At 37.1% G+C, this 21,372-nt stretch overlaps 1 protein-coding gene across 11 annotated transcripts in view; it reads left to right on the plus strand.

Annotated features, from left to right (window-relative positions):
* The window catches only part of NKTR (natural killer cell triggering receptor), a 62,365-nt gene that overhangs the window by 1,398 nt on the left and 39,595 nt on the right, over positions 1-21,372 (plus strand). The gene's annotated exons all lie outside the window — the stretch shown is intronic.

The following is a 21,372-nucleotide window of genomic DNA, read 5'->3' on the forward strand; positions in this document are numbered from 1 at the left end:
TTTGTTTGGGGGAAGACCAGACCATAAACAAGGGGGAAAAATACAGTGGCTTATAGTAGGGGTACTGTTTTAATATGTTGGTCAGAAAAAGCCTTTTCTGAGATGACAGTTAAGCAGGCATCTGGAGGAGATGAGGAGGGGAGCCATTGTGGATACCTTTGAGGAGCATTCCTGGCAACCGAAGTTAGTACAAAGGCCCTGAGGAGGGAGTGTGTTTGCATGTTTGAGGAACTGCTGGAAACCCCTGGTGGAGTAGAGGAGCGATGAGAGTAGCAGGAAATGGCTGCAGACCATAGTGAGGACTTTGACTCTGAGATAAGATATTGAAGGGTTTTGAGCAAAGGAATGTTATGATCTTAGAAATCTTGTTGCATTCTCAGTTTTTAATATATATATTTTTGGGGGTTGATGGATTTTCCTTTATTTTGACTGTTACAGTTGCAGAACTGTATGCATTTGTCAATATTCACAAAACTTTACACTAAGAAAGGATTAAATATGCTGTATGAAAATGATATCTTAACAAAATATTATCGTTTAAAAACATCACCTAAAATAACCACAATCATTCTGTGACACAGAAACATCACTGGGAAGAGATTGATATAATTAGGTTGAGCAGTTCATTCACTCTTTGTGGTGGTTGTAAATGGAAAAGACGATAATTTTTAGTTGAAGCTCATGGATGGGTGTCAAAATTCCCTAAATATTTGCATTGTTTTTTTTTTTTTTACCTGTGTTGCATAAAATCAAATTGAGCAAATAGTGCTTGTCACATTTATCATTACATTTCCACAAATGCAATATGTAACTTATCTTTTGTGCATTGTAAAACTTGCTTTCTCTTTGAAATAAACATAAAGTACTTCCAAATTTACATTTATAGCACCCAAAATAAAAGGAAACTCTTTTTAGGATGTGGCATAAATATTATTGACTTACCTTTGGAACAATGTGAAAATATCTCTTTTTAAAAAATTGTTTTTAACCATGTTTATAATTTTTTAAAATTCATATGCAAGTTAGCATATAGTGCAACAATGATTTTGGGAGTAGATATCCTTAATGCCCCTTATCCATTTAGCCCCCCCCCCCACAACCCCTCCAGCAACCCTCTGTTTGTTCTCCATATTTAAGAGTCTCATGTTTCATCCCCCTCCCTGTTTTTATATTATTTTTGCTTCCCTTCCCTTATGCTTATCTGTTTTGTATCTTAAAGTCCTCATATGAGTGAAGTCATACGATATTTGTCTTTCTCTGACTAATTTTGCTTAGCATAATACCCTCTAGTTCCATCCATATATATATACATATATATATATACCATATCTTCTTTATCCGTTCATCCATCGATGGACATTTGGGCTCTTTCCATACTTTGGCTATTGTGGATAGTGCTGCTATAAACATTGGGGTGCATGTGTCCCTTCAAAACAGATACCTGTATCCCTTGGATAAATATCTAGTAGTGCAGTTGCTGGGTCATAGGGTAGTTGTATTTTTAATTTTTTGAGGAACCTCCATACTGTTTTCCAGAGTTGAGCATTTTTTCATGTGTCAGTTGGCCATCTGGATGTCTTCTTTGGAGAAATGTCTATTCATGTTTTTAGCCCATTTCTTCACTGGATTACTTGTTTTTTGGATGTTGAGTTTGATAAGTTCTTTATGGATTTTGGATACTAACCCTTTATCTGATATGTTGTTTGTGAATATCTTCTCCCATTCCGTTGGTTGCCTTTTAGTTTTGCTGATTGTTTCCTTCGCCGTGCAGCAGCTTTTTATTTTGATGAGGTCCCAATAGTTCATTTTTGCTTTTGTTTCTCTTGCCTCTGGAGACATGTTGAGTAAGAAGTTGCTGTGGCCAAGATCAAAGAGGTTTTTGCCTGCTTTCTCCTCGAGGATTTTGATGGCTTCCTGTCTTACGTTTAGGTCTTTCATCCATTTTGAGTTTATTTTTGTGTATGGTGTAAAAAAGTGCTCCAGATTCATTTTTCTTCATCTTGCTGTCTGGTTTTCCCAGCACCACTTGCTGAAGACACTGTTTTTATTCCATTGGATATTCTTTCCTGCTTTGTCAAAGATTAGTTGGCCATATGTTTGTGGGTCCATTTCTGGGTTCTCTATTCTTTTCCATTAATCTGAATGTCTGTTTTTGTGCCAGTACCATACTGTCTTGATGATTACAGTTTTGTAATACAGCTTGAAGTTGGGGATTGTGATGCCTCCAGCTTTGGTTTTCTTTTTCAAGATTGCTTTGGCTATTTGGGGTCTTTTCTGATTCCATACAAATTTCAGGATTGTTTGTTCTAGCTCTGTGAAGAATGCTGGTGTTATTTTGATAGGGATTGCACTGAACATGTAGATTGCTTTGGGTAGTATTGACATTTTAACAATATTTGTTCTTCCTGTCCAGGAGCATGGAATATTTTTCCTTTTTTTTTTGTGTCTTCTTCAATTTCTTTCATAAGCTTTCTATAGTTGTCAGTGTATAGATTTTCACCTCTTTGGTTAGATTTATTCCTAGGTATTTTATGGTTTTTGGTGCTCAGTTTTTATATTTTGAGGCTTGATGGATCTTAATCCTTACACCATAGTGAATCCATGTTTCAGATAACAGGGCTTATGTTTTTTTAAGAATTAAAAATAGCATACTCATAAAAAGTGTTGAGCAAAACAAACATTCTATACATAAAATACTCCTTTCCTAGTACATATTCATATCCTAGATTTGCAAATAACCTTTGTTATGAAAAATCTATAGAAGATGTTTGGTAAATGTTGTGTGAATTTCAGTCCCCAACATCCAAGGTAATTCATTATAATACCATACCATTCTGACAGAAGTGACTAGCAGTCTTGAGAACACTGAAACATAACAAGGAATGCTTATACTGTTCTAGGTTGACCCAGTTGATAATTGGCAATTTTATATGGTTCAGTCTCACATAGAATACTTTTAGCACTTTTCAGTGTATTATCTAAGTAGTAGGTAATTGATTTTTACACAGCTTTTAAGGATCACTTCAACTGTTTGAAATGAGGTACCCCACTTTATAGGATTTAACCATTAGTAAGTATGTCATTTGAGTACTTAGTCAAGTGATATTCTTGACTTCCTGAATTGTTAATAATTTGCTTAATGTAAGTACAAAGTAGTAACAAAGATGGTTTAGAAATGGCCATACTGTTGGGGCACCTGGGTGGCTCAGTCGGTAAGTGTCCGACTTCGGCTCAGGTCGTGGTCTTTCAGTTCGTGGGTTTGAGCCCCACATTGGGCTTTGTGCTGACAGCTCATGGCCTGGAACCTGCTTCTGATTCTGTGTCTCCCTCTCTCTCTCTGCCCCTCACCAAACTCACTCTCTGTCTCTCTCTTGCAAAATTAAATAGAAACATTAAAAAAAAAAAAAAAAGAAATGGCCATACTGACCATATTGATGAGAGATCAAGAAGTATTGATAAAAACTGAGTTGAATACAACACAGTATGTATTATTTTCCATTACTATCAATGGAGATGTGTATGTTTTATAGCAAGTTAACTAGACTTTTGAATTACAAAACTACAAAATGAGTGCAAGTATATATTAAAAAAAAGTGCCTTTTTTTAAGTTTATTTTAAGAGTGAGCAAGTGCGTGCACTCTTTTAAATATAGTTTTTTAAAAATTATTAAGGTTTGATAGGTTCTATTTTAGGGGAGGGGCGGGGGGGGGGAGAGTGAATCCCAAGCAGGCTCCTTGTTTTCTGCACAGAGGCCTATGCTTGTGGGGCTTGATTTGGGGCTCTATATCACAAATCATGAGATGACCCGAGCCAAGAACAAGAGTGGGTTGTCTGCCCTACTGAGCCATCCAGGCACCCTAGGAAGAGTCTTTATATATGAGTTTTTCTCTGTGAATCCAATAAAATGGTTCCTATTTGAAATAATTCCAGACTATATCTTAGGAATTTTTTTTTCAGAAGGTTTTTAACTAAAATTTTCATTTCCTTAATAGTTGCAGAATTGTTCATATTATTTCTTCTTGTGTGAGTTTATCTGTGGGATCTGTAGTGATAGCTCTTCCTTCATTTCTGATATTGATAATCTGTGCCCTTTGTCTTTTTCCTTGGTCTGTTTGGCTAGAGGTTTATCATTATTATCATATTTATTATCATTTCAAAGAACTAGATTTTGGTTTATTTTTTTCCACTACTGTTTTTCAGTTTTTATGATTTCTGCTCTTTATGTCCTTTCTAATGCTTGCTTTGGCTTACTTTGCTCTTTTTCTAGTTTCTTTAAAGTGAAAACTTGGATTGTTGACTTGAGACCTTCTTTTCTAATGTAAGAATTTAATGCTATAAATTTCCCTCTGTATCCAGGACCCCACAAATTTTGATATATTGCTTACTTTATTTTAGTTCAAAATATTTTCTAATTTCCCTTGAGGTTTAATCTTTGGCTCATGAATTATTGAGAAGTGTTTTGGGGCACCTGGGTGTCTCATTTGGTTAAGTGACTGACTCTTGGTTTTGGCTCAGGTCATGGTCTGATAGTTTGTGGGTTCAAGCCCCACATCGGGTTCTGTGCTGTCAGCACTTGGGATTCTCTTTGTCCCTCTCTCACCCTCTCTGCTTTTCCCCTGTTCTCACAGATGTGCTCACACCCTCTCTCTCTCTCAAAATAATAAACTTTAAAAAAAAAAAAAAAAGAAGGGTTTTAATTTCTAAGTACAGTACTTGGATATTTTGCAGTTGTCTTTCTGTTAATGATTTCTAGTTTAATTCCATTGTGGTCAGAGAATATACTTTGTATGACCTTAGTTCTTTTAAATTTATTAAGGTTTGATATGTTCTATTTTAGTGAATTTCTCATGTACACTTGAAAAAACGTCTGTTTTGCTACTTTTGTGTGGATCTACATTTTTAAATTCTTAAAAAATGTTTATGTATTTATTTTGTGGGAGAGCACGAGTGGGGAGGGACAGAAAGAGAGGGAGAGAGAGAATCCCAAGCAGACTCCACACTGCCAAAGCAGAGCCTGATGCAGGGCTTGACCTCATGAACTGTGAGATCATTACCTGAGCCAGAATCAAGAGCCAGATGCTTAACTCACTAATCACCCAGGCACCCCTCTGTGGAGTGTTCTATAAATGTCAGTTTGACATTTGGCTAATAGTGTTGTTCTATTAGTTTGGGTACGGGTGTCATTTCGACACCAGTTGGCTAATAATGTTGTTCAGTTTTGTATTCTGGCTGGTTTTTTTGTCTCCTTGTTCTGTTGATTACCAAGAAAGGAGTATTGAAGTCTCCATATATAATTGTGGATTTGTTTATTTTTTCTTTCAGTTCTGTTAGCTTTTGCTTCGTTTACTTTGAGGCTCTCTTGTTAGGTGGATGCAGACACCTTTAGGATTGTTAGGTCTTCCCAATGAATTGAGTCTTTTATCATTATGTAATGACCCTTGTTAATTTCCTTGCTTCAAAGCCTGCTTTGTCTAATGTGAATACTGCTACTTCAGTTTTTTTTGTTAGTGTTTATGTGGTATGTCATTTTCTATCCTTTTATTTTCTAACTTCTATTTAAAGTAGGTTTCTTGTAGATGGTAAATAGTTGGATCTTGTTTTTTCTCCCCCCCTGGTTTTATTAAGATATGATTAACATATAACATTGTGTAAGTTTGAGGCGTACATACGGTATGAAGATCTGATACACATATATTGTGCAATGATTGTCATAGTAAAGTTAGTTAACACTTGGATCAAGAGCAACCTGTTGCTTTTTTATAATAACCTCTTTCTTTCGATGTGATTCTGGGGATTAGAATTCACTTTAGAATGGATGTTGTTATACTGTCATTTAATCCTTACAGCAGCCTTGAGAGGTAGGCATTTTTGCATCCCTCTTACAGATCAGCAACAGTCTCAAATAAGTAACTTGCTCAAGGACACAGTGCTTATTAAGAACTGAGATTCAAAGATGGATCTTGTTTTTTAACCCATTCTCACAATCTTTTAAACAGTATATTTAGACTATTTACATTTAATGCAATTATTGTTTGGATTTGTCTAATATTTGTTTTTGCTTCCTCTGTTTTCTTGTGTTTGGGATTATTTGAATATTTTTTAGTATTTTTAATTTTTCTATTGATTTTTGATGATCTCTATAATTTTCATTTGATGCAGTTTTAATAAAAACTTTATTATACATCAATAATATAATCAACACTTTTCCAAATCCAAATGATACTGAATACAGATCTACATGGTGGATCAGAGTGACTCCAACAAATTATATGGATTCAATCTCTCTGCATAGTTTTAGTGGTTACTCTAGAGATTACAATATACATATTTGGCTTTTCATGGTGTATCTAGAATTAATATTTTACCACTTCAGGTGAAATGTTGAAGCCACCCCACCATATAATATCCCTTTACCTCCTACTTTATAGTGTATTTGTCATGTGTATTACATCTACAAACACTGAAAGCCTTTGCTTTCAAACATCACACATAGTAGCTTAAGAAGAGAAAAAATACTCTCATTACTTTCTCTCATTATTTCTGTTGCTCACATGTGTTCGTTCCTGAAGTCTCAAGTTCCCTTTGGTATCATTCCCTTCTACCTGAAGAACTGGCTTAAAGTATTTCTTTTAGAGCAGATCTTCTGGCAACAAATTCTCTTTGTTGTTTTGTTTTGTTTTGTTTTGTTTTGTTTTGTTTTGTTTTGTTTTGTTTTGTTTTTAACCTGAGAATTTTACTTTGCTATTACTCTTGGAAGATATTTTCACTAGTTATAGAATTCTGTGTTGACAGTTACTTTCTTTTAGTACTTGAAAAACGTTCACTGCCTTCTAGTCAGTTTGGTTTCTGATAAGAAATCCATAGTCGTTCAAATTGTTTTGCCCCATATGTAATGTGTTACTCTTGTGTGACTGCTTTTAAGATTTTTACTCTTAAATTTTAGCAGTTTTATTGTGATGTGTCTGGGTGTGAATTTGTGTTTATTCTCTTTGGGATTTACTGATCTTTTGAATCTGTGTTTGTCTTTTGCCATCTTTAAGAAATTCTCAGCTAATATTTCTTCAGCTATTTTCTGTCTAGCACTCTTTTCCTCTTTCCAAGACTTTGATGACACAAATATCAAACGTTTTGATGTTACCTCACAAGTCTGAGGCTTTGTTCAGTTTTTCTCCCCCCAATATTTTTTTCTCTCTGCTTTTCAGATTGGATAATTTCTATTAATTGGTCTTTAAGTGCACTGACTTTTTCCTCTGTCATGTCCCTTGTACTGTTGAACTCACCTAGTGAATTTTTAATTTGGCAATTGTATTTTTTGGTTTTAAATTTTCCTTGTTTTTGCTTGAGAGTTTCTGTTTTTCCATTCATTTGTACTTAATGTAGTATAATTGTAATAGCTGCTTTAAAGTCTTTGTGTAACAGGTTTCTAACATCAGTATCATTGTGGAGTTTCTGTTTTTGTCTTTTCCCTTATGGATTTTGAGACTTTCATAGTTCTTTAAATGTAGATAAATGTTGAATTGTATCCCGGACATGGCCCTGAGTGTAGCTTAATTCTTGTGGAGAATGCTCACTGTTGTTGGTATTGGTGATGATGATGATGATATTGTAGTAGGCAGTCAGCCTGCAACCACCTTCTGCTGTTTAGAGTCAGTTCCACGCATGCATAATGCATGGATAAGCCCTGGAGTTCGTACCTTATGGGATGGTTTTCTTGAGGGAGCTCCCTCTTTGAGATTTCCTCAACACGTTTTGGCCCTTAAGGACTCCCTTTTTTGGTCATCTGGCCAGAAAGCTCGAGTTTTAGTTTCCTGACTCTCCCATGTACTTCTTATGATTGTGTCTGTCTCTGAGGCTAAGTGGCAAGAGAATAGAGAGTAAAAGCAGCAAAGGGGCACCTGGGTGGCTCAGTCTGGGTGGATCAGTCGGTTAAGTGTCCAACTCTTGTTTTCAGCTCAGGTCATGGTCTCTTGGTTGTTGGGTTTGAGTCCTGCATTGTGCTCTGCACTGCTGGTGTGGAGCCTGCCTGGGAATCTCTCTCTCCCTCTCTCTCTCTGCCCCTCCACCACATGCGCTCTCTCTCTCTCAAAATAAATCAACTTAAAAAAAAGATAAAAGCAGCAAGGATTCTTATCCTTTGGGAACACAGTTCCTCTAGTCAGCAAGATTTACCTCCCTTGAAGTTTAAAATTTTTTTTATGTTTTTTTTTTTTTTTATATTTGAGAGAGAGAGAGACAGAGAGACAGAGAGACAGACAGAGCATGAGCAGGAGAGGGGCAGAGAGATGGAGACAGAATCTGAAGCAGGCTCCAGGCTTTGAGCTGTCTGCACAGAGCCTGACTCGGGGCTTGAACTCATGAACTGTGAAATCATGACTTGAGCCGAGGTCAGCCGCCTAACCGACTGAACCACCCAGGCACCCCAACCCCTTTGAAGTTTTATATGCTTGCTTGGTCACCACTGCTCTTAGGCTGCTATCACTGTGGAATTGCCTAGGAGTTAAAACAGGACAGAGTGGGAAAAACAGAAAATGAGATTTTCCCCATTCACTGTGATCTGTAGGAGTCCTCTTTCCTGCTCCCTAGACTAGAAATAGAGGGCTTTCCTCAGAGCTCTTTTCTGTACCCAGAGTGCAGTTCTGGGTTTCTTTTGGTTCCAGGTCACGAGATAAGGTAGGAAAACAAAATCCATTACCAATTCGGTGGACTTTTGTGTTACTTCCAAGTCTGCCTGCTTCCATTTATTTTTATTAGTCCTTAGGTAACTGTTCCATGCTTCCTGTCCAAGGTTTTTTAGTTGAGTTGCATTCAGTGAGAAAGTTAGGGTGGAATATATTTGTTCCATCCAGACTTCCTTATAAGGAAGTCTGAATCTAGAATTCCTCATAAATTTCTAAAGATGTTAACGGATAGAAATTAGCCAGTCATTTTTCATTGTCTTTATAAATACGTTCATGTTTTCTGAAGGCATAAGCTTTTTGAATGAAATGTGATACCCACTTTGGAAATACATATATATGAAATCCTCATTGACAACTTCATTTTTCTGACAGACTCACCCTTCTCTGGTTAAATGTTAATTCTCTAGGGTTGTTAGTGAGAACATCCCGGGGGGCATGAAATAGTAATCTTGTTTTTTTCTTGTTTGGTGCCTCAGGAGCTTGCCTTTTTATTCAGATCCCGGTACCAAGAAATTGGGAGCCCAAGGAACTGTGTTTTAGATATCTATTAGTAAACTGATTTAAGCTAGGTTAGTCAAAGAATGGCCATTGGGTTTTTTTAAAGTACATATTGGGGAGTTGCCAATGAGTTAGGTGCAGGCCATAGATTGCCTTTGTCACAATCTTGCTACCAGGCTACCCCCAAAGTCACATTTTGCCAACGCATAGATATTAGCAAGCAAATATGCCCACACATAAGAAGTTCTGTAAGTTTGATGAAGTCCAAGTTCTGTTTTTTTTCAGTGCTCCAAGAACTCTTTATGTGAAAGATTCCTGCTCCTGACAATTGTCACGCAAATGTTTATCAGGCACCAGAATACTCTAAACTCGTGGCTAGACTCAGGACTTTTTTGGTGGACCTAGCCTCAGGTTCTACTCCAAAGGGTGACCCTCCAGATTCATTTGTCCTGTTAACGCAAGGGCATGGATTATCCCCAAATATTTTTATTCAGTCTGTATATCACTAATTCTGAACATGGCCAATAAAAACCCATTTCTAACATTTATGTTGCTAATTCTAAGGCCTCTGGTTGGTGAGAGATAAAGATAGTAAAAGTATTTTTAGTAGCCACCTCTGACTGAGATTTGGCCTTTGATTATCACCTTTGGAGGGTGTTTCTTTATGGTTAAGGTGAGGTTAAAACTTGTGATCCCTTTATATCAATGTCTACATAAGATATCTTAAATTATAGTTATACTACATCATAGTAGTAAAATGATGTAGGCCATTTGTTTTCAGATTGCAAGATGTTTTCACTTTTTTTTTCAACATATGAAATGTATTGTTTTCCATTGGTTTCCATACAACACCCAGTGCTCCTCCCAAAAGGTGCCCTCCTCAATACCCATCACCCACCCATCCCCTCCCTCCCACCCCCCCATCAACCCTCAGTTTGTTCTCAGTTTTTAAGAGTCTCTTATGCTTGCAAGATGTTTTCATGAAGCTCTGGGGTATCAGACACCCATTTGTTCACTTGCATCCTGTCAGTGTGCAGTGGTTTCCCACAGGTTACGGGACACGTGATGACACGTGTCAATGCAATGCAGGAGCAGTCAGGAAAACCTGTCTTCGGCCACACCAGACATTAGTTAGATTTGCAAAAATGTAAAACCATGACACTTGAAAACTTTTGGTTCATTTTTTGAAATATAAATTATTAAAAATATTTGTGTTAGCATGTAATGAGTTTATTGAAAATTGATTAATATTTTTTAAAATTTCTCCATTTTACTTTCTAATGTGGTAAATATCAGTAAATATAAACCCATATAAAAAGTCTTTAAGGTCCTCAATAATTGTTAAGAATATAGAGGGGTCTGGAGTGCCCGGGTGGCTCAGTTGGTTAAGCATATGACATGAGCTCAGGTCATGATCTCATGGCTCATGGGTTTGAGCCCCACATTGGGCTTTGTGCTGACATCTCAGAGCCTGGAGCCTGCTTTTGATTCTATGTCTCCCTCTCCCTCTGCCCCTCCCCCACTCATGCTCTGTTTCTCTCTGTCTCAAAAATAAATAAACATAAAAAGATTTTTTTTTTAAAGAATATAGAGGGGTTCTGAGACCAAACAGTTTGAGAACTATTGTTCTAGACACATGCTTTCATGGAATGCAAGCATTGGGCTTTACCTAGAGATGTTTTGAACTTTTTGTTTGGCTATAATTTCATATTTGTAAGAAGTTGAAAAATAAAAATAGTAAAAATCATCCATTTATCCTTTACCTAGAATCACCTGTTATATTTTATACCATTTGCTCCCTCTGCACATATAATTTTTTTCTGAACCATCTCAGGGTAAGTTACCTACATCATGGCTCTTTACTCTTTTACTTAGCATATTTGTTAAGAATAGAGATATTTCTTAACTACAGTGTAGTTATCAACTTTATAAATTTGCATTGATGTGATAACTTTAATCTGCCGTCTATGTATTCCTTCCATTTTTGTGATTTGGCCTAAAATGTCAATTACAGCATTTTTTCTCTTCCAGTACAAAATCTAATCTAGCATCACATATTACATTCAGCTGTCATGTCACTTTATCCTTCTCTTTTTAAAAAAATGTTTATTTACCTTTTTTGATACAGAGCCTGCACCCAGGTGAGATTAGAAAAGAGGCAAAGAGAATCCCAAGCAGGCTCTGCACCAGCAACACAGTGTCTGATATGGAGCTTGATCTGACGAACTGTGAGATCATGACCTGAGCTGAAATCCAGAGTCAGACACTTAACACCCCTATCCTCCATTTTTATACCTTTTTTGTTTCTTTTGTGACATTGACATTTTAGAGGAATACAGTGCCCTTCCCTCATTCTTAAGTAGAACATTACATTTTTTATTTGTCAGAGGCTTGAAGTTTGTTTTCAAAAGTGATAACCAGGGTATTTCTTTAGAGGAATGTTCAACTTTGGAATTTTTATGTGGGCCTCACAGCAATATCATAAAACCTGGGCAATACATCAAAATTGGTAAAAAAAAAAAAAAAAAATGGGTAAATAGTTGAAGTTGGTGTTTTTACTTTATTGCTTACGATTCACATGGATTCAAGAAATTGAACTGAAAATGGAGTACAACTTGTGATCTTGCACAAGCCGGTTGACCTCTTTATAGAATCAGTTTTGTTTTAATGTGATTCTGAAGATAGCACAGCAAAACTTGCTTATATTCAGAATTACCCTTTAAACTTTAGACTCACACTCAATAGAATTTCTCCTTTGAGAGTGGGGCATGTGGGGATCTGGTATATACTGAGGGAACAGGAGGTTGCGTCTGCCATGTCAACCTCGCCCTGGTCCTAAACTCATTAATAGAGTGACTGGAGGCAGTGGTCTGCACTGTTTAGATGATTTTTTCCCTTTTTATATACTCACAAATTAAATAGGACTCCAGTGTATTAGTGCCTGTGTAGTAAGGTTGTTGGGAAGACTAATAAAATAATAGAACCAGCTGTCTTACAGATTGTGTTTTTGTAACATGAATTTATTGTGATGGCATTGGTTAATTATGGAGCATAGTTTTAATTAGTTTTAATAGAACACAGGCTACTGTTTGTTTATAACGATCAGATAACAAGGTGAGGCACTAGTTGTGTAGGAGGCAAGGGCAGTTGGGCAGCACTGCTCTTCTAAGTTATTCTTGTCTGTCCTGACTAATCTGAAAGACCACAAGAAGAGTTATGTTAGTGATAGTGCTGGGAGAAGGGGGGAGAGTGAGGTGTGATCAATTGTAGGATTTCCACAGTGATGTTTAAGTTTTATAATAAACCCTTATAGCTAAAAGCATGCCTTTGTTAGTGATACTCCTCTAACAAAAAAAATCATTCTTACTGCAACCCCACATTCCTTTGTTCCCCCAACTCTCATTTTCCCATAGAAACAGTTGTTTTTATATACGGTTATTGATAATGCAGTGTTTCTTTAAATTCTGTCATGTTATTTGCGGAGCAGACTCTTAATCTGCATCTAGCACAGTGACATAACTGTTTTTATGTTGCTTTAATTATAACATGTGCATGAATATGAGCATGCACACTGAGTTAAGTACAGCTTTCATATTGAGGTATTGTTTAGACAGATCTTTGTAGATTAAGCCTTTTTGTTCACGTTGTAGTGAAAAGGCTTGTTTCAGGTTTCTGTAAGCAAGAGGGTTTGGTGTGGTTTGTTTATTTTTTATTCATTTATTTTTTAAAGAAATTTGGCCTGGAGAATCCCAATCCAGGCCTGACTGGATGGTTTTGAAGGCAGACACATAAGGGTTTTCATGGGGACTTTGAGAGGAGTAAGTTGACTTCTTCGCACCTTCCTTTCCCTCCCCTTTCTCTGCCTCAGAAATCCCAAGTGAAATATACTAACTTTTTTTTTCCCTTTTCTACTTTTAACATAAGATGGCTGTTTCTTGTCTAACTCCCACCTCCTATCCCCCCATTGAATTCCTGTACTTTTCTGTTGTTTTTCTACCTTTGTTGGTTTTCATCTGTTAGTGTTGTTGCAAAGGAAATTCTGACATTAGTGGTATGAACCAGCTGTCCAGTACAATTCTTTACAGTTATGATTTGCACATCATTTACATAAAGTCTTAAAAGCTTTCCAGAATATATATCTTTCAGCCTGAATCCTTGATAGAACATAGCACTTAACACAGATGGTCAGGTGTTCAGTAAACAGTTATCCTACTGGGAATAAAAGCAGATGGAAACTAAAAAGATTTCTTTAGATAGCCGGAAGAAAGCTCAGGCTAAAAAGGGGAAGACTTAGGTAACAGAATTATCTAGAATTGAGATAATGCTTTCAAAGTTCTCTCAAAAATTGCTGTGCTCTACTGTGAATGCCTTACTATGTAAGCCTTGCCACAGGTAGAGCCCTATTGTAGTTTCATTGTGCTTCAGGGGACTATGTCTTAAGTAGAGGGCTATATAGTGAGATCTTGAATTTCTGTTTCCAGTCCTTATAGACTTGTACAAATCATTGAAGCTGATGCTTTTTTTTTTTTAATTTTTAAAAAATGTTTGTTTATTTTTGAGAGACAGAGTGTGAGCAAGAGAGGGGCAAAGAGAGAGGGAGACACAGAATCCGAAGCAGGCTCCAGCCTCTGAGCTGTCAACACAGAGCCTGACCTGGGGCTCGAACTTACAAACCCAATCGTGAGATCATGACCTGAGCTGGAGTCGGACACTCAACCGACTGAGCCATGCAGGCACCCCGAAGCTTGATTCTTAAGTCATGTGTGAGTAGAGGGGCTATAAAGGGTAGATTCCCTCTATTTAGGTTGGGTACCCCACATGAAGGGGGAAAGGTAAGAGTTAACGTTCCTAAATTAAGCTCTAGGAAGGGATCCTTATAGGTAATGTAGATTAATATGAAGACCCTGATATTTTCATCACAGAACTGCAGTGACACTGGTAGTTTGGAAATGACCCAGACAGCGTGAACTACTATAGCTGCTGCTCTTGTCTCTGCCTCCCTGGTCTTACCTAGCTGTTGTCACCACCGGAAAAACTTCATGTTTTTTTAGAAGTCTAGTTCCGGGAGTTGAAGAAGGAGACTGTGAAAAGCAGAAATAAACCGATGGTGTGTAGCTTCTGCCCCAAAACAGTTACCTTTCCCAGAGAGCCTGAAAGTTTCCATATGACCTTTCCATACCAACTGCAGTTCTGGGTACATAAGCATCCCCTGTTTAAGAATGCTATCATCTCTGGGAAGGTTTGTTTTTATACATAACCTGACCTTATGCAGCAAGAATGCTTTCTTCTTCTTTTTTATAATGCTTGTTTATTTATTTTGAGAGAGGGAGCACATGTGAGTGGGGGAGGGGCAGAGAGAGAATCTCAAGCAGGCCGTGTGCTGTCAGTGCGGAGCCAACTCAGGGCACCGTCTCATGAACCGTGAGATTATGGCCTGAGCCAAAGTCAAGAGTCCGATGTTTAACCGACCGAGCCTCCCAGGTGCCCCAAGACTGCTTTCTTCTAAATTGTTTGATGAGAGAGCCACTCTGGGAGTTGCCTGGGGCAAGGGGAAGTCGGGGATGTTACAGCCAGGGAAGACAGCTGAGTATATGTATTGGAAAGAGCATTGGACGAGGACTCAGAAGACCAGGCTCTGGTTCTGGCTCTGCTCATTTCTATGTAGGTGGCCTTTGGTAAGTTACATTATTAATAGCCAAATGTGTTTGAAAACAGGGTAATAATCTTGGCTATGATAATAATACCATATATTTTTAAGGTGTCTTAGTCCATACAGCATTATGATGTAAGATTTATACCCATTTTAGAGATGAGGAGTGTCTCAGAGGGGCTAATTGATCCAACCAAGATCCTATAGCTAGTAACTGTGAAAGCCAGGGCTCTAGCCTGGGTTTTCTTTCTTGCCCACTATACCATGGCTGCTGTGTAAAACCTAGGGTTTAGTATTATGAAGTTGCTGGAAGAGCAGATTAGATTTGAGGATAGTGCTGAGTAGGGCAGCATTAGGATATTTGTTGGTTGGGGAGTGGAGCACCTAAGATAGGAAGGAAGATAGATATGGCAGTAGGGAATTCTTAAACAAAAAAACAAAAGTATTTCCCAACTGTATCTTCCGTTGTCATTGTATACTGGAAGGAATGAAAAACTCCTTTTACCTTTTCCTCCCTTTCTAGAATTTTAGCTAATACTGTTAGTTATTTGCTTGATTGCATCAGTATCGTGGATCAGGTAGGCTTTCTTGGCTGTCTTCAGAACTTAATCGCCACTTACAACATTGTTTCTGTTAGAAAATATTTTCCATATTCCTAACCACCAATTTGAAGATGATTGTTTATTTTTTATTTTTATTTTTGTTTAATTATTTTAATATGAAATTTATTGTCAAATTGGTTTCCATACAACACCCAGTGCTCATCCCAACAGGTGCCCTCCTCAGTGCCCATCACCCACTTTCCTCTCCCTCTCACCCTGAAGATGATTTTCTAAACATGTAAGATTTAAGATAGAGATTGCCAGTGTTTATGAATGACACATTAGGGAAAGAAAGGAATATTACAATCAGTAAAGTTAATTCACAAGTTCTAAACTGTGTGACCTGAACTCTTACTGCATGTTTGGCACATTTTAAGCTGAAAAGGGCTTCATTGTTTTTTCTGTTAGTAAAAATAGTGCATGCTCATTATAAAAACACCAATAATATTTAAAAAGTTAAACCTGTCTTAAAATCCTGCCATGCAGAGATAATAATCACAACTAACCTTTTTTGAACCTCTTAATTCTGTATAATGGTTCATACATAATTTTTAATTTTTTTTTAATGTTTATTTATTTTTGAGAGAGACAGAGACAGAATGTGAGTGGGTTGGGGCAGAGAGAGAGGGAGCCACAGAATCCGAAGCAGTCTCCAGGCTCTGAGCTGTCAGCACAGAGCCTGACGTGGGGCTCAAACTCACGAGCTGTGAGATCATGACTTGAGCCGAAGTCGGACGCTCAGGCATCCCCATACATAATTTTTAAAAATGGTATAAGCTCCATTCTATTCTGGCCCTGCCTTTTTCTGTTCAACAGCATGTTCTCAACTTTTTTCCACTTCAATAAATCAAGCTTTATGTAATCACTTGTAGTGGTTATATAGTTTACTGTCATATGGAAGTATCTGTATTTGTTAGAGTATATGATGGCAATGGTTGCTAAACATAAAGGCTGATAAATAACAGTGACTTAGATTTAAGACAAATTTTCTCTTACACAGCTCCCAGCCAGTCAGCAAATCAAGGCTGATGATGTCAGGGACTCAGGCTTTGCCTTGTTACTCTGTCACTCTTGACATTGGGTGGATGGGTGAAGCTCTTAACAGAAGAATTCAAGCTGGGTAAATACAAATGAAATGATGGAATTAGAAGAAACATTTTGCAACCCTCAGTATGATTGGTGCGGAAGAGGATCATTAGTGGCCAAACTATTGGGTGAAAAGTTGTTATAGAACATAGTATACACATAAGTTTCAAAATATCATTCCACTTATTAACTTAAAAATGGGGGAAGTACATTTACAGCTGAGAGATTGGCTAATATAATACTTCAGCATTACCAGTAATGGGTCAGACTGACATGTGCTTCCTGATGGGATGCAAAAAAAGGGGGGGGGGGAATGTTTTAGATTAAAAGAGACCAAAGCATGACAACCAAATCAATGCATAATCTTTGGTTAGACTCCCAGATTTAAAAAAGAGGTATAAAGGGCATTGTGGAACCAGTTGGGTAAATATGAATATTGACTATTATTAGACTGTGGTGTTAATCACTGTTAACATGTTGTGACAATGGTATTGGGGTAAAGTACAGAATATCTTTGTTCTTTGGGAGTATATAGCGAAGTAATTAGGATGAAGCATTACAACATCTATAATTTTCAGTTTGAACCAGAAGAAAATTATGTGTAACGTGGTAGGAGTAAAGTTAACATGGCAAAGCATCTTTATAGATTTAAAATTTTTTTTCAATAAAAAGTTGATGGGGAGAAGGGCATTGTGTGTTCATTCAGATAACCTTCAGATAATTTTGTTAAATATCTCCAGAAATCTTAATACTTTGGGGGGGTTGCAATTAAATGACTATATTTTACTTTCGTGAAAATTGGACACATTTGCAATTTTGAGTTTTCCTGTCTAAGAATAAGTTACGTCTCCTTTTATTCAGATTGCCTTTATGCCTCTCAGAGGTTTGTAGTTTTTATGGGTCCTACACTCTTAAGGCTAAGTAGCTAGAATGTTTTTTGTTGGTGTCGTGAATATGATTTTAATTGTTGTCTTTTTTACTAGTTCTTACTGATCATAAAAAATATTAACAATTTCAGTGTCTCCATTAATATTTCAGTTGGTTCTTTTAGGTTTTCTAGATGTACAGCTATGTCTTTCAAATAATGATGAATATGCTCTTTTTGATATGTATACTTCTCATATGGTTCTCTTGTCTACTGCATGGCCTAGAATTTCTAGAATAGCATTAAACAATAGTGATGATAACAAGCACCTTTTTAATTTTATTTTATTTTTATTTTTTAAAATTTGTATCCAAATTAGTTAGCATATAGTAAAACAATGATTTCAGGAGTAGATTCCTTAGTGCCCCTTCCCCATTCAGCCCATCCCCCCTCCCACAGCCCCTCCAGCCACCCTCAGTCTGTTCTCCGTATTTATGAGTCTCTTCTGTTTTGTCCCCCTCCCTGTTTTTATATTATTTTTGTTTCCCTTCCCTTATGTTCATCTGTTTTATCTCTTAAAGTCCTCATATGAGTGAAGTTATGCAGTATTTGTCTTTCTCTGACTAATTTCGCTTAGCATAATACCCTCCAGTTCCATCCACATAGTTGCAAATGGCAAGATTTCATTCTTTTTGATTGCCGAGTAATACTCCATCGTATATATATACCACATCTTCTTTATCCATTCATCCATCAGTGGACATTTGGGCTCTTTCCATATTTTGGCTATTGTTGATAGTGCTGCTAGAAACATTGGGGTGCATGTGTCCCTTCAAAACAGCACACCTGTATCCCGAGGATAAATGCCTAATAGTGCAATTGCTGGGTCGTAGGGTAGTTCTATTTTTAGTTTTTTGAGGAACCTCCATACTGTTTTCCAGAGTAGCTGCACCAGTTTCCATTGCCACCAGCACTGTAAAAGAGATCCTCTTTCTCCACATCCTCACCAACATCTGTTGTTGCCTGAGTTGTTAATGTTAGCCATTCTGACAGGTGCGAGGTGGTATCTCATTGTGGTTTTGATTTGTATTTCCCTGATGATGAGTGATGTTGAGCATCGTTTCATGTGTCTGTTGGCCATCTGGGTGTCTACTTTGGAGAAGTATTTTTCGTGTCTTTAGCTCATTTCTTCACTGGATTATTTGTTTTTTGTGTGTTGAGTTTTTGATAGGTTCTTTATAGACTTTGGATACTAACCCTTTATCTGATATGTCGTTTGTGAGTATCTTTTCCCATTCCATCGATTGCCTTTTAGTTTTGCTGATTGTTTCCTTTGCTGTGCAGAAGCTTTTTATTTTGATGAGGTCCCAATAGTTCATTTTTGCTTTTGTTTCCCTTGCCTCTGGAGACGTGTTAAGAAGTTGTTGCGGCCAAGATCAAAGAGGCTTTTGCCTGCTTTCTCCTCGAGGGTTTTGATGGTTTCCTGTCTTGCATTTAGGTCCTTCATCCATTTTGAGTTTATTTTTGTGTATGGTGTAAGAAAGTGGTCCAGGTTCATTTTTCTGCATGTCGCTGTCCAGTTTTCCCAGCACCACTTGCTGAAGAGACTGTCTTTATTCCATTGGATATTCTTTCCTGCTTTGTCAAAGATTAGTTGGCCATATGTCCGTGGGTCCATTTCTGGGTTCCACTGATATGAGTGCCTGTTTTTCTGCCAGCACCATACTGTCTTGATGATCATAGCTTTGTAATACAGCTTGAAGTCCAAACAAGCACTTCTGACTTGTCTCTTACTTTAATGACATTAGTGCTGTCCTAATGTTCCACCACTAAACATAATGCTGTCTCTTGATTTGAAGGGTGTCTGAGAATTTTTGTGCTTATGTTAAGGGATGAATGTTCAGGGTGCCTGGGTGGCCCAGTCTGCTGAACATCCGACTCTTGATTTTAGGTCACGATCCTAGGGTCGTGGGATCGAGCCCCCATCGAGCTCCGTGCTGAGTGTGGAGCCTGCTAAAGAGTCTTTCTCCCTCTGTTCCTGTCCTGTGCTCATGCTTGCTTGCTCTCTCTCACATTTATTCTCCCCTCCCCACTTTTTTTTTTTTTTTTCCCCTTCATCAAATGCTCTTTTGGTTTCTGTCTCAGGATAGTACCTTTTAAAAAATGAGATTGATATATAGAGAGTTTTCAAGTTTGTTTATGTCATCTTTCTCAGACTTTGGTATCAATTTAATTTGCTTCATAAAGTTTGTTAAGCTTTTCATCTTTTGCTGTGCTCTGAAACAGTTGAGATGGCATTACATTTTAATCTCAAGAGTTATTTAACAGCACTCTTTTGGATGTATACTTACCAGCATTTTGTTTCTTTCTTGGCTCTGTTTTTTAGTCTCCATCAGCATGGAGTTGTAATCCATACCTTCTTACAATTTTTTCCTACAATTTAGTGTCCCTTTTTATTTTTCCTCCAAAAGAGCCAGCTTTGGAATTTATCAAGTCTAATATTTTTTTTTAATGTTTGTTTATTTTTTTTAATGAGGAAAACATTGATGTATGTTTATTTATTTACAGAGTATAAAATAACCCTCTCTGCAAAAGAAAAAGTGAACATATAAATTAATGACTGATTTTATTTTATTTTGATCTAAAATTTATTCATTCTTAAAATGCAAGAAACAATTATTTATAGAAGAAAATATAACCAATATGATTTAATACCTGCATTTAACATTATTTTAATATCAGTTTTGTATATAAACAGACACATACACACTTTTTTTTTTTTTTTTTTTTGGACTGAGCCACCCAGTCTTCCCAATGGGCCACTTAGTTTTTTATTTTACTTTACTTTATTTTATTTTATTTTATTTTATTTTATTTTATTTTATTTTATTTTATTTTATTTTATTATTTTTTTATTTATTATTATTATTATTTTTTTTAATTTACATCCAAATTAGTTAGCATATAGTGCAACAATGATTTCAGGAGTAGATTCCTTAGTGCCCCTTACCCATTTAGCCCATCCCCCCTCCCAAAACCCCTCCAGTAACCCTCAGTTTGTTCTCCATATTTATGAGTCTCTTCTGTTTTGTCCCCCTCCCTGTTTTTATATTATTTTTGTTTCCCTTCCCTTATGTTCATCTGTTTTGTCTCTTAAAGTCTTCATATGACTTTTGTTATATGATTTTTGTCTTTCTCTGACTAATTTCGCTTAGCATAATACCCTCCAGTTCCATCCACATAGTTGCAAATGGCAAGATTTCATTCTTTTTGATTGCCGAGTAATACTCCATCATATATATATATATATATATATATATATATATATATATACCACATCTTCTTTATCCATTCATCCATCAGTGGACATTTGGGCTCTTTCCATACTTTGGCTATTGTTGATAGTGCTGCTATAAACATGGGGGTGCCTGTGTCCCTTCAAAACAGCACAACTGTATCCCGTGGATAAATGCCTAGTAGTGCAATTGCTGGGTCATCGGGTAGTTCTATTTTTAGTTTTGTGAGGAAGCTCCATACTGTTTTCCAGAGTGGCTGCACCAGCTTTCATTCCCAATGTTTGTTTATTTTTGAGAGAGACAGAGCATAGTGGGGGAGGGGCAGAGAGCGAGAGGGAGACACAGAATCTGAAACAGGCTCCAGGCTCTGAGCTGTCAGCACAGAGCCTGACGCGGGACTCGAACCGATGGACTGTGAGATCATGACCTGAGCTGAAGTCAGATGTCTAACCAACTGAGCCACCCGGGTGCCCCATGTCTAATATTTTTATTTTCTAATTTATTAATTTTTTCTTATACTTTTATTAAAATCTTTGTTAGGTTTGTTTATTGCTTTTCTTTCTTCATTTGAGTGAGTAATGTGTCTAATCATTAGTGAAAACATTTAGGGCTGTGTGCACTGAACAGGACAAAGAGGTGGTATTCAGTATTTTTGACCTTTTGAAACCTGGCAACTCTGCCATTCCCTGGCCTCGTT

The sequence above is a fragment of the Lynx rufus genome, unplaced genomic scaffold (assembly GCF_022079265.1).
Source record: "Lynx rufus isolate CCGP_SWC_20201006 ecotype Redwood Valley unplaced genomic scaffold, mLynRuf1.p SCAF_5, whole genome shotgun sequence".
In the NCBI taxonomy this organism is placed as follows: Eukaryota; Metazoa; Chordata; class Mammalia; order Carnivora; family Felidae; genus Lynx; species Lynx rufus.